This window comes from Ovis aries, chromosome 5 (assembly GCF_016772045.2).
Source record: "Ovis aries strain OAR_USU_Benz2616 breed Rambouillet chromosome 5, ARS-UI_Ramb_v3.0, whole genome shotgun sequence".
Classification (NCBI taxonomy): domain Eukaryota; kingdom Metazoa; phylum Chordata; class Mammalia; order Artiodactyla; family Bovidae; genus Ovis; species Ovis aries.
Window position 1 is genome coordinate 61,737,044 of NC_056058.1, and position 19,192 is coordinate 61,756,235.

Sequence of the window (19,192 nt, forward strand, 5' to 3'; positions counted from 1 at the left end):
TGATACCAGTGGATCATATTTTGTTTTCTGTTCTTATCAGAGAGCCTGCCAGAGCAAATATTCTTCCCTCATCCAAATAGCTCCAATTAAAGCATAAACCCTTTGTTAAACAAAGTAGAAAACAAGCTCAAACTACATATCTTTGGGTATAAAATCAACAACAAACAATATATTGTGGATTAATTTGCATTTATTGCTGGAGAAGGGCTATTGCTAGATTTAACCAATATTTTAAATTTCTCAATTTCAGGAGCCACTTAGGGAAATAGGACAAGATAAAATATGTGCTTTTAAAAATAGCATAAGAGAACATATCAAGACTCAGTGGGTTCCTGCCATTTGGAACAAGGTCTCAGTGTCATAGCATGGATTTTCTGTGAGAAAGAGCTTGGAGGTGAGCTAGTCTAACCTCGTGTCACAGGTGAGATGACTGAAGCAGAGTTAAATGTTAAATGACCCAAGCAGAGTCATACAATGTGGACAGGAGACTTGGTTCCAGCCTCAATTCCCCTCCAATGAGATATAAGAACTTTAGGAACACAAAGATGATAGGAATTAATATCAGGTGGAATAATCGAAGAACATTTATATAATTCTTATATTCATTTACTGTGTTTCTTCAAGATCAGTGGAAGGACTGGTCTTTTTAATTTTAGAAATTCTACTGCTTGGAATATTAAAACCCTATAGTAAATGGTCTGAGTGCTGAAAAACTATAAAAGGCCTCATCCCTGTTCATCAGATGTAAATATAACGATTTGACTATAGCTACCATTAACTGGCTAATAACTATTTATGACCTCAGGATGCAGTTCCTACCCAGTTAATGGGCTACGTAGTAAAGCTGTGATTTTATCTCTGCCATTCCAGCTCTTGGTCTCAGTTGCTTGCATTAAGGGGTGAGCAGGTTCTGCTGATTATCGTTATAATATGAGATCATGTTGCAAGAGCCTTCAGAAAAACTCTCATCAAACAAAATTGGAGTTGTGCCTGAGAAGGAAGCCTTGCAGAATAATATGTTGATTGTCCCCAAATAGCCCTCATGAATAGCACTTACAAGGAAATTGATCATAGGTTTTCTCAGCTGCATTTACAAGCAATTTGTGAATCCCTAAGCACTGGGATAATATGTCTGCTGACACCTCTCAAACAAGATTTCTCCAGGATTCTTCCACAGAGCCTTAGAGATGGCACCCACCTCTTGTAGGAACAGATTTGTGGAACATGCTGAGGCTCAGTTGTGTCTGCGCTGGACTCCAAGTACAGGGCTACTTCTCAGTGGTTGGCCAGATGGGCTCAAAGGAAGAAAAGGCTTAGCAATGCCTGCATCTGGTACCCTGACTGTGCTTCAAGCCAACCTGTACTTCCTTCTCACTGTCTGTCTTTACCCTTCAAGAAATTGTGTTCATTTCAAGAGCATATTTCTTTATTCTGCTATACACAATGTGTTAGGGCAAGAGAAGACATCAGGAAAGAAGTTTAAAATATGTTCCCTGTTCACTCTGGTCTTGCAGTTTAGTTTACAAGAGGAAATATACACAGAAGTGATTTCTTAGAATCTGACTGCTTTTCATTTATCACTCTTGATGAAATGACCATTACCTTTTACCCATATTATTGCAATGTCAGTAACCCTAACCAACATTATTTTGTCTCTTTTTTGTTAAAACATCATTTCCATGCCATCATTTTCTTCCTATGTATTCCCCAGTGGTTTCATGCTTACCTTATGCTGAGCCAAAGTCCACCATGGCCTGTAAGGCCATCTATGACAGCCCCATTCTTGGTCTGACGTTATATCCTACCTCCTGTCCTCTCCTTTCTTTCTCACCCAACTCCACTGCCCCTTGGCTTTTCCTCAAGTGCAGTAATGATTCAAGCACTTTCCCTGTTCTTCCCCATGTCCAGACTGTTTTCTCCCTAGGCACACACATGGTGTTCTCTTTCACTTTATTTAGGTTTCTTATTAAATGTGGACTTATCAATGAGGATGCCCTGACCCATCGATCTAGAATACACTCATCTCTGTATTTTTCCCCTGATTTATTCCTCTTCTCAGCATTTAAGAACCACTAAAATGGTTGATTTATCTGCCCCCCCCCAACCAAACTATGTAATCTTGATAATAAAAGGATATCCATAAAACCTAGAATTGTGCCTGACGTATAGGAAATGTTAACACTTTAGCTGAACTGGAAAACCTAAATGGCTTAATGATTATAGAAGATGAATGAATAAATGAATAAAATGCTAAGATGAGCTCCTCACTGCCTGGCAAATGGAGTCCTGTCTCTCTATCTTAGCCTCCAAAGTCACTCTGTTAGGAATACTTTCATATTCAACTAACAACATAGATGATCAGCAGTAGTTTAAGTAATAAAGACACTCAATTAGGTTTTATAGTAAGAAACCTGGAGATACGCAGTCTTGACCTAATAGGCGCTAAAAGATGTATCAAAGATATAATCTCTGTCTTCATCCTTACTCTTTTACCATAATGGTTTGGAGCTGCATGGTCATGGGACAGTGGTTGTAGAACTGGGCAGCATGAAAATACTCAAGACAGAGAAGGTGGAAGTGGTAGTAATAAAAACATCTACCCTATTTTTCTGGATAGTAAGAGCTTTCCAGATATCCTGAGACTTCATTAAAATGTGCCATTTATTCATTTCTTAATGCAGGAAAGTTTGTTTTTTTTTCTTCCCAGTCTTTAAGGTGAAAGTGAGCAATAAAGTGGATTGTGAATGGGTTTTGATGTAGCCAGCCTCTACTGTCTATCAGAGTAGACAATAATGCTTTCCATTATATGATCCCTGCCTGATTTCCCACTGCAGTACTGTACAGTCCCTCTTCCAACCCAACTATTTACTATTCCCCCAACAATTCTGCCCCCTATGTTTCAAAAAACACAGACATTTTTAAGAACCATTTCAGATTTACAGAAAAAGAAAATAAGAAGTTCGTACAGGGAGTTATTATATATCCCACACACAATTTCTCCATTGTTAATATCTAACTTTAGTTGGTATATTTGTTATAACTATTAAACTGATATTGATAAATTATTATCAATTAAATCTCATACTTTATTCAGACTTCTGAAGAAAGCTTTGATTTAATGTCCCTTTTCTTTTGGGAAACACATGTAGGTGTCATGGTTCTTAAATTCTCTTGGCGTGACAGTCTCTCAGACTTTCCTTGCTTGTGATGTCTTTTGGCAGTTTTGAAGAGTATTGGTCATGCTTTATAGAATGTTCTTTACTATAATTTGACTGGTATTTTTTCTCTATATTGTTAGATTGGAGTTATGAGGGGTTTTGGTGAACAAGACCAGGGATCAAGTGCCACTTGCATCATATCAAAACTGTACTATCAACATGAGGTGTATGTCAAGTTTCTCTATTATAAAATTACACCTTTTCACCCTTCACATACTGCGTTCTTCAGAAGGAAGTCATTATGCACAGCTGACACTTGAGTAAAGAGTTATTCTGCTCCTTGAAAGTGGATTATCTACATAAATTATTTGGAATTCTTCTGCATGGGTGATGTGTCCCTTTTCCCCAGTATATTTATTCACCTATGTGTGTGTGTATATATATATATATCAGCATAGATACATTGTTGATATTTACTTTATACTGTGGGTTAAAATCTAATACCTTATTTTTTTTGTCAAATTAATTCTGCTTTCTCCATTGGAAACTCTCTTAGTTAGCTTCTGTGTCCCTCTGACATACCCACAACAACATGGGTCTGTAGTTTTTAAGCACTTTCTTTTTGGCACTGAAAAGTGCTCCCAGCTTATCGTGCATATTTTCTGCCCCGGTCTATTTTACTGGAAAATGGTATTTGAAATCAAGATCTGGGTGTAGTTGTACACACTTACTGCGGTGTCATTGTTTCTAGATCTTCTTAGGTGATAGAATAAGGAATACATGTGTATTTACTAACCTGTAAACACACACAGACCACTATTTCTGTATGAAATCATATATGCCTTTACAACATTCATTATGAGTTCAGATTTATGTCCCCAACTTTATCACCAGATGAATCATTCTAGCTTTCTCTCCTTATCTATAAACTCCGACACTTACAGTGAGAGACCTGGCTCCCACCATCTGCCATCCAGTTACTTAGTCATTTGGTTCCAGTTTACATGTATAACAATATCATAATTGTTAACCTCTATCTCTATGAGATACAATTTTACCAACTAGAGAATAGTCATTGTATGTAGTTCCTTTTGTTTTTAGACTTTCTGACTCATTTCCTAGGTTACTTAGGTCAGCACCTTTTTGCACCACCCTCTTCAGTAAAGTTGTTTTCATACATCCATAGTACAGTCAGATTCTCTTGTCAAAGTCTACAACCTTCTGGGATCACTCCACCTCCTAAATGATTTATTTTATCTATCAGTACATTACACTTCATAATTTTTATGCTATAAACGTCAATGGATTTTGACAAATGCATAAAGTCACGTATCTACATGGTATCTATTATGGTATCATATAGAATATTTTTACTACCCTAAAAGAAAACCATGTGTTTCATCTATTCAATCCTGTCCCATTCCCCTGACATCCTGGCAACCACTGATCTTTCATTATCCTATGGTTTCACCTTTTCCAGAAAGTCATATAATTTGAATCATATAGTATGTACCCTTTTCATATGGTTTCTTTACTTAGCAATATGCATTTAAGGTTCTTCCTTGTCTTTTTATTAGCTTAATAGCTCATCTCTTTTTTTCACTAAATAACATTCCATTGTATGGCTGTATCATGGTTTATCCATTCACCTATTAAAGGACATCTTGATTGCTTCCATTTATCACTAACGGTTAATAAACTGCTTTAAACAAAATACCTAAGATTTTGACTATATTTATCTTTGGAAGAAACTGACAAAGTGTCTTTCCAAGTAGCTGGACCATTTTGGATTCATACCATCAATCAATGAGAGTTTCTATGGTTCCATATTCTTGTGAGCATTTGTTATTGACAATTTAAAGTCATTTTCACAGATGTGTTGAAGTGTGAAAGTCACTCAGTCGTGTCTGACTCTTTGTGACCCCATGGACTATATAGTCCATGGAATTCTCCAGGCCAGAATACTGGAGTGGGTAGCCTTTCCCTTCTCCAGGGGATCTTCCCAACCCAGGGATTGAACCTAGGTCTCCCACATTGCAGGCAGATTCTTTACCATCTGAGCCACAAGGGAAGCCCAGATGTGTTAGTGGTATTTCATTGTTGATTTAATCTGTGCACATTTCTATACCTTCCCTCAAAATAGGAAAACTCTTTCCATTCAAAGCTGATTTCATTGCCCCTTACTCCTTAAAGTCCCTCTCAAAATATCCATCTTATCTACCAAATGAACTTCCTTTTTAAAATTGCTGATATCCTTTATTACTAAAATAAGTCCTTAATATTTGAAAAAGACTTCACAAGTGGTGTTAGTGGTAAAGAAACTGCCTGCCAATGCAGGAGACAAGAGAGAGGCAGGTTCAGTCCCTGGGTCGGGAAGGTCTCCTGCAGGAGGGCATGGAAACCCACTCCAGTAATCTTGCCTGGAAAATTCCATGGACAGGAGAACCTGGTGGGCTACAGTTCGTAGGGTCACAAAGAATCAGACGTGACTGAAGAGACTTAACACTTCAGTCTACGTTAATATCTTCAAGAAAGCCACATAATATCTTCAAGAATACCACCATATCACTTTCCACAAAAAGTCAGACATTTAGAAATAAAATCTTTATCAACACTCCGGATGCTTACTAATAGTTGCTGTGCAGACGCCAATGAAGAGAAAGCAACCAAGCCACACTACAGAGATATGAGGAAGACAGATTAGTTCATTTACAAATGATGTGATTTATTCTTAAATACCAGTCTTGCCCCACACAGAATTCAATCATCTACAATTCTATCATGCCATGGGTCACTGCAATAACTTTTGAATCATCAAAATCATGAATATTAAATCTGTGAATACAAAGCACCTAAAGAACATTTTCCAGGGCCTATTCCTTTTTTTTTTTTAATTATAGGAATTTCTGCTTATGTCTTTATTTTCCTTCTAGACTAAAAGGACTTGAGGATAGAATATATCTCTAATTTCATATTCAGTAAATCGTTATCAAATAAACAAATACAAATAGTGCTATAGAGCTTAAAAGGAAAAGATTGTTCTTTCTTACAAAAGCATTATGTGCAGTTTAATTGCTTCCTTGAGATTTCAAAGAAGCCTGAAAGAATAACAAAACTCTAAAATAGACCAGAAATTTAGGCACCTTGTAGAGAAGGCAGCCCCTGCATTAATATCAAAGCCCTCAGGAGGGATGTGTGCTCCTTTTGTCCGTGAAGGCTGTGTCTATGGAGTGGGTTATGGTGCCTAAGTGATCAACTCGCTTGTTGCCATGGCGATTTAGCCACCCTTGCTGCAGTTGGCAGGTCTCCCAGCACTGCCCCTGCAGACTGGAACCACCCACCTGCTCTTTCTGTTTTCTACCTAGCACACTGCCTTTTATTGAACACAAGGGGGGTTCAGAAGTTCTGTCTATGCTAAAGACTAATAGATATGCCAGAATACAGGTAAGCATAAAAGGATGGTGTGGGGGAAAGGGAGGTTGATATTCTTAGAGGATCTGGGAAGGTTATCCCTGCCACATAGATAGGGATCCTGTCATCCCTTCCTTTGAAAGAGCAAGGCATTTACAAGGAGGTGCTTTTCAAGAAAATTCTCTTCATCCCCAAAATGTGGTTCTCTCCTGTGATGTCTATCCAGAAAACAAATCCACAAGTGATGCTGTAGGCCTAGGACAGTGCTAAGCAGGAAGCTGGTGCTCAGGAAGGAGGGATCTTAAGTCAATAAAATCAGTGTTCCTGTGGGTCCCTGATGCTTTGCATATCCAGTGCTGGTCCTGGTGAAGGAAGCTAAAGTGAGCAAACCTCAGGAGGCAGGGGGAGTTAGCTGGAAAAGACCATCATGCTGGGAAAGATTGAGGGCAGGAGGAGAAGGGGACGACAGAGGATGAGATGGTTGGAGAGCATCATTGACTCAATGAACATGAGTTTGAGCAAACTCTGGGAGATGGTGAAGGATGGGTAAGCCTGGTGTGGTGAAAAACATGGGATTGCAAAGAGCTGGACATCTCTTAGCAGCTGAACAGCAACAAATACTAGCTATCAAAGAGCCAGCACATCCTTTACTAATTTCAACAGCTTTTTTTTTTTTTGAGCATTTATTTCATGTCAAGCTCTGAAGATATATCATAAATCAAGACAGATATGGCCTATACCTCATTAATTCATTTAACCTTTAAATTTCAGTTTTTAGGTATTCCTTTGGGTTACATAGTTACATTTAGAAAGCCTCTATTGCAATTCATACATTTCCTAGAAATAACACTGTCATCAACAAAGCTAGCAACAAAAATCTCTATATGTTTATAGCACTTTAGAATTGTCACAAAATTCACAATCCCTTCAAACAGACCTATGAAGTAGATCAGGCTAGAGTTTTCAGCTCTATTTTGCACTTGAAACTGAGGTTCAGAAAATACATCTAACTCATCTAAGTCAAAACACTAGTTTTCAAGGTGTGGTCTGAGGACCACCGGAGAAGGCAATGGCACCCCACTCCAGTACTCTTGCCTGGAAAATCCTATCGACAGAGGAGCCTGGAAGGCTGCAGTCCATGGGGTCGCTGAGGGTCGGACACGACTGAGTGGCTTCACTTTCACTTTTCACTTTCATGCATTGGAGAAGGAAATGACAACCCACTCCAGTGTGCTTGCCTGGAGAATCCCAGGGGCGGTGGAGCCTGGTGGGCTGCTGTCTCTGTGGTCGCACAGAGTCGGACACGACTGAAGTGACTTAGCAGTAGCAGAGGACCACTCGCACCAGGATTATTAGGAAAGGTACTTTAGTAAATGGAACTGGGAAGGCCAACCTAAGATATCCTGGTTCACAGTCTACAAGGGTACATCCTAGAACTTTCATTTTTTGATAGTCCTAACTCTCCATTAACGAACTACCACCAAGTACCTTGGGCTTCCATGGTGGCTCAGCGGTAAAGAATCTACATGCCAATTCAGGAGACTCGGCTTTATTCCCTGGGTCAAGAAGATCCCCTGGAGAAAGAAAGGGCAACCCACTCCAGCACTTTTGCCTGGAGAATTCTATGGACAGAGGAGCCTGGCAGGCTACAGTCCATGGGGTCTCTAAAAGAGCTGGATGTGACTTGGTGACTAAACAACAATGTGCCCAGGTGCTTTGGTTCATTCAGGATTGTTAACTCAAGAATGTTGAGCCTGTTTCACTTTCTACACATTGTGTTGACAATGTGACCTGGGATCATTGCTGCCTCTTAGTCACACGAGCCAGGTTTGAGATTGTAGGGATCAGTCAGTCCTTTCCTAGCTAAATGCTTCTGTGGAAATGGAAAGAAGCCCATGGGAATGATAATTCAATTTCCTCATCAACTACACTTCATCCCCAAAGACTGACCTCTTAGAGCATAGAGCTGCTGTGGAATGTTTGATTCACCAGGAGACTTTTTGCTGGTAGCAGCATTTTGTCCCTGGTGCTTTCTATTTTGACAACTCATCAGCAGAGTCACTGGAAGGTGACAGGAACTTCACTGTTCAGTTAAGGCTTGAGTGTTACCAGAGTATGTGGAGGAGGAAAAGGAAGAGACCTGAGTGGAGGCAGCTAAAATCAATGAGCTTTAACAAGCAGATTAGCCACCTTTCAGAAGTCAGGGCCTTCCCAAGATTTCAAGCCTGGTGTCTTATACAGTGGGATACTCCGCCTCTTCTCACAGCACCTGTTTCCTGGTTTACGTGTATTGTTCTTCATAAATTACTGTGGTTTACAAAAGTAAGGGATTATCATCAATTTAACAAACATTTATGAAGCATCCACTCTGCTATGGATTGTGGCTAAACAACACAGGTTGCTGCCGTAGCAGTGCACACACATTAGTGAGGACCACAGACCTGAAATGAATAATGAGGGACTTTCATGGAGGCTATAACAAAGGTACTCTAACATCATTTAGTAAAAGAAGTTAACATCACTCAGGGCTTCTCCAAGTGTGGTCTGAGAGCTACCTGGTCAGAAATCCCCAGGATATTTGTTAGTAAAAATGTAAAATGCTTGGATCAACACCTGAGATACTCTGGATATGGGCCCCAGGAAGCTACATTTTTAACAAACTACTTAGGTCTTTCTTTTGCACACTGAAGTTGGGAATCATTGGTATGTGTGCATGTGTGGTGATGGTTGGGAAGAATTCAAAGAAGGTCTTTTGTGCAAGATGAGGCTTAAAGACAGGGGGCTTGGGTGAGAGTTTCCCAGGTAGGAGTAAGAGCCATGAAGATCCCAAGTGAGTGGAAGGAGACGATCTTCTGTAGAGAAAAATAAGAGCAATGGAGAAAGGTAGGACTTCAGATGCAGGGGCATGTCAGTATTGTTTAGGAGTTCAGGTTTGCTCATAAGCCACTATAGAAATTTAGCCTATGGAGGAGCATAGTTAAATATTTATTTTAAACAAATTTAAAACAGATGGAAGGGATTGTGATCTCTAGAGAGGATATTGGGCAGTGAGGAGGTGACTGTGGCAATAATTTTGTAACAAGAAATGCTGTGTGTGTGTGTGCTCAGTTGTGTCCTATACTTGTGCAACCCAATGACTATAGCACTCCAGGGCCCTCTGTCCATGGGATTGTCCAGGCAGGAATACTATGGTGGTTTATTTATCATACCCTTCTCCAGGGAGGATCCCCATACCAGGGATCAAACATATGTCTCCTATGTCTCCTACCTGAGAAGGCAGGTTCTTTACCACTGCTCCACCTGGGAATGCTACCTTGATTTAGATCAGAGGCAATGAGAATGGAGAGAAATTGATGGATTCCAGAGGCATTAAGGAGGTCCAATCAACAGGACTTAGTAATCCTACAGACACTAAATGCCATCACGACCCTGTTAACTCTTGCTCTGGTTTTGAAGACAGGAGCTCAACTGAGGCATTGTTGCCTTGATGAGAACACATTCTTTGAGGAGACCTCCTGTTGCCAGGCTCCTCTGTGGAAAAGGATGTGCTTTTGTTTGGATAAGACAAAAGGGATTGGGGTAAAAGTCTCCAGTTCAAGGGGTCAGAAGACATTCGGTTGGTCCAGACTCTGAAAGTAAATCCCTTGGACCTAGTCAGGGCCTCAGGTTACTCACATATATGTCATGCCATTTTGATACACTCATGTTGCTTTCTATACTTTTCCACCTTAGTACTAATAATGACTTAAAATTAAGTGAGAAATACCTCCAGTTATTTGTGAAATAGCTGTCTCATCCATTTAATCATAAGTTCTACTGGCTGGCTGATTATCTCCAGCTCTAAGAGTATACATGAAACAACTATAGAACTGTAACTGAGGAGATACTCCACATCCAAGGGAAAAGGAGAAGCCCCAGCAAGATGGTAGGAGGGGCAAAAGTGCATTTAGAACCAAACCCCATACCTGCCAGAGACACTCAAAGAGGGCTCAACCAAACCTTGTGTGCACCAGGACCCAAAGACCCCACAAAGACTGAGACAGAACTGTGTTTAAGTGTCTCCTGCAGACGTACAGGTCAGAGTGGACTGCTGCAGGGGCAGGGGCTCTGGGTGCAGTAGACCTGGGTATGGCATAAGCCCACTTGAAGAAAGTCACCATTAATCCCATCATAGAGCCACCAGAATTTACACAGGTCTGGGGAAACAGACTCTCGGAGGGTACAAACAATACCTTGTGTGCAGCAGAAGCCAGGAGAAGGGAGCAGTGACCCCACAAGAGACTGACCCAGACTAACCCATGAGTGTCCAGGAGTCTTTGGTGGAGGCGTGGGTCAGCAGTGGCCTGCTGCAGGGCTGGGGGCCCTACACATGTACCAGTGCGAACATGGACTATTTTGAAGGAGGTTGCAGTTATTTTCATTACTTCCTCAGGTTTGGCCTCAGGTCAAAACACAAGGAGGGAACACAGGACTCCCATAAACAGAAAATTGGACTAAAGATTTACTGAATATGGCCCTGCCCATCAGAACAAGACCCACTTTCCCCCTCAGTCAGTCTCTCCCATCAGGAAGCTACCATAAGCCTCTTATCCCGAAGTAAAGGAAATGCAAAAAGGCAAAATGGTTGTCTGAGAAGAACTTACAAATAGCTGTGAATGAAAGGAGCAAAAAGCAAAGGAGAAAAGGAAAGATATACCCATTTGAATGCTGAGTTCCAAAGAATAGAAAGGAGAGATAAGAAAGCTTTCCTCGGTGAGCAATCCAAAGAAACAGAGAGAACAACAGAATGGGAAAGACTAGAAATCTCTTCAAGAAAATTAGAGATACCAAGGGAACATTTCATACAAAGATGGACACAATAAAGGACAGAAATAGTATGGACCTAACAGAAGTAGAAGATATTAGGAGGAGGTAGCAAGAATACACAGAAGAACTGTACAAAAAAAGATCTTCATGGCCCAGATAATCACAATGGTATGATCACTCACCTAGAGCCAGACATCCTGGAATGTGAAATCAAGGGAGCCTTAGGAACCATCATTACAATCAAAGCTAGTGGAGGTGATGGAATTCCAGTTGGGTTATTTCAAATCTTAAAGATGATGCTGTGAAAGTGCTGCACTCAATATGCCAGCAAATTTGGAAAACTCAGCAGAGGCCACAAGACTGGAAAAAGACAGTTTTCATTCCAGTTCCAAAGAAAGGCAACGTCAAAGAATGCTCAAACTCCCACACAATTGCATGCATCTCACATGCTTGTAAAGTAATGCTCAAAATTCTCCAAGCCAGGCTTCAGCAATATGTGAACTGTGAACTTCCTGATGTTCAAGTTGGTTTTAGAAAAGGTAGAGGAACCAGAGATCAAAATGCCAACATCTGCAGGATCATGGAACAAGCAAGAGAGTTCCAGTAAAACATCTATTTCTGCTTTATTGACTATGCCAAAGCCTTTGACTGTGTGGATCACAATAAACTGTGGAAAATTCTCAAAGAGATGGGAATACCAGACCACATAACCTGCCTCTTGAGAAACCTATATGCAGGTCAGGAAGCTACAGTTAGAACTGGACATGGAACAACAGACTGGTTCCAAATAGGAAAAGGAGTAAGTCAAGGCTGTATATTGTCACCCTGCTTATTTAACTTCTATGCAGAGTACATCATGAGAAATGCTGGGCTAGAAGAAGCACAAACTGGAATTAAGATTGCTGGGAGAAACATCAGAAACCTCAGATATGCAGATGACACCACCCTTATGGCAGAAAGTGAAGAAGAACTAAAGAGCCTCTTGAAAGTGAAAGAGGATAGTTAAACAGTTGGCTTAAAGCTCAACATTCAGAAAACAAAGGTCATGGCATCTGGTCCCATCACTTCATGGGAAATAGATGGGGAAACAGTGGAAACAGTGGCTGACTTTATTTTGGGGGGCTCCAAAATCACTGAAGATGGTGATTGCAGCCATGAAATTAAAAGACACTTACTCCTTGGAAGAAAAGTTATGACCAACCTAGATAGCATATTGAAAAGCAGAGACATTACTTTGCCAACAAAGGTCCATCTATCCAAGGCTATGGTTTTTCAAGTAGTCATGTATGGATGTGAGAGTTGGACTATAAAGAAAGCTGAGCACAGGAGAATTGATGCTTTTGAACCGTGTGTTGGAGAAGATTCTTGAGAGTCTCTTGGACTGCAAGGAGATCCAACCAGTCCATTCTGAATATCAGTCCTGAATATTCATTGGAAGGACTGAAGCTGAAACTCCAATACTTTGGCCACCTGATGTGAAGAACTGACTCATGGAAAATATCCTGATGCTGGGAAAGATTGAATGCACGAGGAGAAGGGACGACAGAGGATGACATGGTTGGATGGCATCACTGCCTCAACGGACATGAGTTTGAGTAGTCTCCTGGAGTTGGTGATGGACAGGGAAGCCTGGTGTGCTGCCATCCAAGAGTCGCAAAGAGTTGGACACGACTAAGTGCCTGAACCGACCTGTAATTCCTGCCCTTGTAGGACTTACTCCTTGGAGTATGGAAAGATGAATATATTAGGAGGGAAAAGTGGCAGAATCCAGTGACTATTCACAAGTGGGGAGTGATGGTGAGAAAGAAGGAAGAGTCTAGGCGGGTCCTCATATTTCTAGCTTGGGTACTTGGGTAGATGGAGTACCAGTGATTGAAGCAGAGAAATCTATAGAAGAAACACAGAGTTTAAAAGTAAAACAAGACCAATTTAAGGCATCCAAACTGTAATGCAAGATATAGAAACAGAAATGTCGGTGGGCAGTAGGCTATAGAATTTTGAGGCTTTGATAAAAGTTCCAAGTCATAATACTTTGAAAAGTAGAATAGGCTCTTTTATTTAATAAATAAAATGGCACAGAATTTAATAAAATCTATTAATGACAGCTGTTATTAATAACTAAGTGGCAGTCTTAATTTTAAATGCTTTGATTTATTTCAGCCTCATGTCATTTCTATGGGGTAGATATCCTTGCAATTTCCATTTCGAAGATGAAGATACTGAGGGATAGAAAGTTTGAGCACCTTGCCGAAGGTTACACAGGCCATAAGGGGTGAAGACAACCTTTCAATCCCAACTGTCAGAAGTTACTTTCTTTGCTCTCAGGGTGATGTTCTTCAACCTGTCATGCACCTGATCTCTTAGCAGCCAGGCCATCCTCCATCACTCAGATCACACATCATAATAACTGTTTACTGTCTTACTCACTTCAGAGGTTGTGAAAGTCTTGGCTAGAGATATTGCCTTATTGGTCTTCGTTATTTCACATGTGCAAAGACTGAGGCAAAGAGTGATAAAATAACCTCCATATGGTCGTATAGTTAGGGGAGTGGGGTGGGATATTTGAACTCAACTCTATTTCCAGGATTAATAAGTTTAACTATTCCATAACCGTAAAACAATATTTTTGAATACAAACTTTTCCATCACTAGAAGGTGACAAAGGAAGCGCGAGCGTTGGTCTGGGAAGAGGTTAAGTAAAATATAGTCTAGGAACTGCCATTCAATTTGTGATGTCAAAGAAATGTCACGTGTCCCCTTTGATCTTTAAGTGGAAGCATTTAAATTAGTCTCTCAAGCTCTAAGATAACTAGTGAGAACCTACTGTATAACTTAGGAAACTCTACTCAGAGCTCTATGGTGACCTAAATGGGAAGGAAATCCAGAAAAGAGGGAATATCCGTATACATATAGCTGATTCACTTTGCTGTACAGCAGAAACTAACATGACACTGTAAAGTAGTTACATTCCAATAATTTAAAAAATAAAATTTTGAAGTTATTATATAGGGAGGAAAAAAAGGTTGAACATCTTTAGACATTACCAAAACCAACTTTAAACTACCAAATAATTCTTATTGTTAAACAGAGACTGCTTTAAATGCAATATTCTACTTGACCCTCACAATCAGTATGAAGCGGCATTGTCATTTATTATGCATTGGTGGCAAACAAGGCAACATGACCAACAGGGAATCATTTATGCCAAACCCCACATCACCAAATTGAGACTTACAGTTTCAACTCCTTCAAAAATGCAATCTTAAACCAGTCAATCGGGAATCGCCTGATCGGCGTTAGTTAGTAATCTTCCTGGTAGACCCCTGCAAACACAGAAGGGAGAGTGACCTTGGAACAACCAATCTGCTTTGTTTGTTTAGTATATAACTTCCTTGTTCCTGCTCCCTTCTCCCTATAAAAGTTTGCTATTCTGTACAGCTCCTCAGAGCTCCATTTTATTATCTGCTAGATTGGATGCTGCCCAATTCATGATTTGTTGAATACAGCCAGTAAGGTATTTAAAATTTATTCAGTTAAATTTTTTTTTAACACCATTTGCTTCCATTCTTTTACAGAGAAGAGAATTGAACTTTAACTAAATTAAATAAACATCTCAAGGACACACAACTCATAAAGGACACTGCAATTTCAAATCTAGGTATGTCTCTTACTCAAGCCAAAGAACTTAAATATTCTATATTATTTCTCTTTGACTTATTATAGAAATGACTCTGCTAAACCTGAGATTTAGTTAAGAGACAACTGGAGCAGGTAAATTTACCCTAGGATACCGTTTGTGAAAGATCAGTAACTTAGGTATGCACTACAGTAAGAGTACTTTTTTCGTTGTCTAAGAGAGAAAAGAGGTATTCATAACTCTTCAACTGCCCCATCCAAGGTTTTCAGCCTGTTTCTAATGATGCTGAAAAGTAGTAAGTTTTACTGTATTGACCGCGTACTATGGAGAAGTATAACATTGACCATTTCTAGTGTCATTTGGACTTTGGGATGAAAACAGGTGCTAAGAAATGGGTAGCCCCGTCTAATAGTGATAAATAAGTTAACTCAAATACATCTCTTACTGTGGACTCACAGAAGGGTCTTTTTCCCTACTCCTTCACTGGGTTTGTTTTCAATTTCGGTGTTTTGGAATCTTACATTTTAAAATGATCTTATATCTCTCCTGTTTCAGCATATAGCTAATAGAATCTTTAGCTGAACAATAATCAGAAGAAGCAAATGAAAAAGAAAGGCTGTTAAAGATTGAGGAAAACTGGATAGCCACTACAGGTGAAATAAGGGATGGCAAAAATCCTAGTTGCCTGACATCTTTTACTTCCTCTTGGAAAATGCAAATGCCCCTGAAGGGTCAGAAGATGGTCGTTGATAGCTTAGTAGGAATTAGCTTATTCAGTTTTCTTCCTATCTTCTGGGCAAATTCCTGAATTAGAAGAATCTGAAAGATCACCTAATTCAATCTCTTGCAATCAGACTAAGTCATTGAGGGCGGGAGACGGGGATGGTTTGATCAGGAATCCACAGCTAGTTTTATAATCAGCTTTGGAACTCAAAAAAGGAGGACCCTCAATACAGTGCTCTTCCTTTCAATATCATGCTGTTCCAGATATTAAAATGTAGAAATGCCATTATAGGCACAGCATATCGTATAGTTGAGCAGCATGTGGAGACAAATAGACTTGGCTTCTCTTCTCACTAGCTTTGGGAACCTAGGAATATTTCTTGTCTTCTCAAAGCCTCAATCTGTTCATCTGCAAAATGTAGATAAATATTATCTATCTCATTATATTGAAAAAATTAAATAAAATTATGCATATAATATTCATAGAAGAGTGCCTGGTGGCAGTAGCTAACTGATACATACTAATTCTTAAAAATGTACCACTTTAGAATTATTCAAACCTTGGCAATGGTTTATTTGAATACAGGTGGATTAAGATCTTGGATAAAGATTTTGGTTAAAATGACTTTTCTTCAGGATCTAGATCAATTTTATGTTAGGGGGCACTTGTCAAATGCTACTATAAAATGCCAAGGATGTATGCAGTAAACAATACACATCTCTAGAAATTTCCCTTCCCGACATCTTCCTAACTGTTGGAAACAGAACAGGCCAGGCAGAACACATCGTGTACAACCGATATTTCTTGAGATAGATGTTTGAGTTTATCATGGAAGGGCTGATCAATGTACTTACTTCCAGTGAATTTCTAGTTTTCATGAAGCAGCTTTGGTTCCGGTAGGGACAGAGTAAAGGGGCAAAATAAGTGATTAAATAGTTAATCCCACTAGGGGATTGTAAGTAAAGAAAAAAGTATAGGAGATCCTGTATGTTATTGATTACTCAAGAAAGCAGATTTGCTAACCACAAAACCAAGCAGACTTGCTTCTCAGCAAAATAATGCAGCAGAAGCATGAGACACACCCCTAAACAATCAAAAACGGTGACATGAGCCCACACCCTGCCCAGCGAGCTCGGCAAGTTAACGACCCCTGGGACATGCTCTCTGCACATGGTTTAAAACAAAAATTATGGAAATGCAACATTTCAGACTGAAAGGCACTCACTGTACTGACACCTGAAATAATTTTTCCATAGTGCCATGACAGTCCTAGCTTGATCAAGTAGGGACAAGAAAACTACCCACCCCCTCAACCTGGAGGATAGAAGCTTGAGGTCTACTCAAGAATGGGAAAGAAAATCGGTCTTTCCCCCGCCCCACTTTTCTTCTGACTATAAAACTGTAGCGGGCATGGCACCCTCTCGCCCACCAACTTGTAAGCCTCACAAGCATCCAATTCTAATGAATCACTTCTTATCTATCACTTTGCCTCTCATTGAATTCTTTCTCTGCTGAGACACAAAGGACCAGAGCTCAATGCCACTTAGCAATTTAGCGATTCAGTTCAGTTCAGTCGCTCAGTCGTGTCCGACTCTTTACGACTCCATGAATCGCAGCACGCCAGGCCTCCCTGTCCATCACCAGCTCCTGGAGTTCACTCAGACTCACGCCCATCCAGTCAGTGATGGATCCAACCATCTCATCCTCGGTCGTCCCCTACTCCTCCTGCCCCCAATCCCTCCCAGCATCAAAGTCTTTTCCAATGAGTCAACTCTTCGCATGAGGTGGCCAAAGTACTGGAGTTCCAGCTTTAGCATCATTCCTTCCAAAGAAATCCCAGGGCTGATAGCCACTACTAATTAAATTTCAGAATTCTCATATTTTTAAGGTCTTGAGGAAACTAGAGATCAGTGAGGATTTTCGAGATGGGAATTAAACCAGAATATATTAAAATGTTGGAGGGACATTATGATCAGAGGAAAAAATAGCAGCTGATGAGACAATTTCTCTAGGAGATTGAAAACTCTGTTATTTGTCAAAATTTGAACATGTGATGAGCAACAGATACAATTTTAGCAAGGGTTGTTTTTTTTTTAATACAATATTCAGTGAAGATTAAAATGAGATCAATTGCTTTTAGAGACCTCAAAATCAGACACAGGTAAAGTAAGAAAATCTTCTAGTAGTTTTAAATGAGATATAATCAATCACAATTAATGCATTGATAATATTTTGGATTAGGATTATATTACTGAGGAAAAACTCTAAACATATGCATAAGAAGTTAAAGTGGATTTCTGGCTTCTACTCAAGATATCAAAAGCTAGAAGGTGTTGCTTTCACTTTGAACATTAAGAGAAAAAATGGCATAATTTCTGAAAGCATAAATTTTCCTGAATCCTTCAGAAACTGAGGTCTCAGGGCAACCAGCTATTTTGAAATACAGGGAGAGACAGGCACCTGCAAGGAGATGTAGGCACTGGCTTTCCTAAGAGCATAGAAGAAGACAGACCCACCATTCAGGTGGGTGAGTATAGTTTAGCCAATATTTCTGGCGAATTACCAAGGCCGAGCGGACTGTTATTAGAATTTAGAAGCCCCTAAAATGCAGACACAAAGGGAACTGGCAGAGACTCACATATTGTTTGGGCTTCCCTGGTGGCTCAGAGGTTAAAGCGTCTGCCTGGAATGAGGGAGGACCCGGGTTTGATCCCTGGGTCGGGAAGATCCCCTGGAGAAGGAAATGGCAACCCACTCCAGTACTCTTGCCTGGAGAATCCCATGGACGGAGGAGCCTGATGGGCTACAGTCCATGGGGTTGCACAGAGTCGGACATGACTGAGCGAGGGAGCAAGCACATATTGTTCTTTATGGACAATAAATAAATCTTCCTGTTCTAAGCATAAGATGAGGAAGAGATTGAACAAAGCCTCCCATGGGCTACAGGCCTCAAGGTGAGGCCACCTCCTCTCTGATAAAACCCTGTTTGGACCTTTCATGCAAAAGAGTTTAAAGTGTTGCCTGAGAGGCAGGCATCTAACCTAACATACATCTGGGTACTGGCTGAAGTACGCTCTGGGAATGAAGGCTAGTGGGTGCCATCTTTGTGCTCTCCTTCTACTTCATTCCAGCTCCCAGGATCTCCTAGAAAGAGGCTTGTACCCTGTTCTGTCACCCTGAGTTTTGTGGCTGCCTGCCACCCACATGCTCTTGTAGCCAGTGAGGGTTATGTCTGTCGATTCCATAGGACCATAACCAATAGAGAGAGTTCTTGAGCAGCTGCTACTCCCAGAGCAAAGCAAGAGGCAATGGTCCCAGTGGCACAATCTTTTCCTCGAAAGAGTCCTATTAACTTAGCTTCATAGCTTCTAAGAGCTCACTGTAACCCTTTTCAGAAACTCCCGAGTGTGGATCCTCTTTGCACACTCCACCTGCTGTACTCCTGGGCCTCCAAGG

At 40.4% G+C, this 19,192-nt stretch overlaps 1 long non-coding RNA gene across 1 annotated transcript in view; it reads right to left on the reverse strand.

Moving 5' to 3' along the window:
• Positions 1 to 19,192, reverse strand: part of LOC121819660 (uncharacterized) — a 499,391-nt gene that overhangs the window by 45,894 nt on the left and 434,305 nt on the right. Inside the window, exon 4 of the long non-coding RNA XR_006059999.2 lies at positions 14,611 to 14,698. This is a non-coding gene — a long non-coding RNA (uncharacterized LOC121819660). The remainder of the gene's footprint in view (positions 1 to 14,610; positions 14,699 to 19,192) is intronic.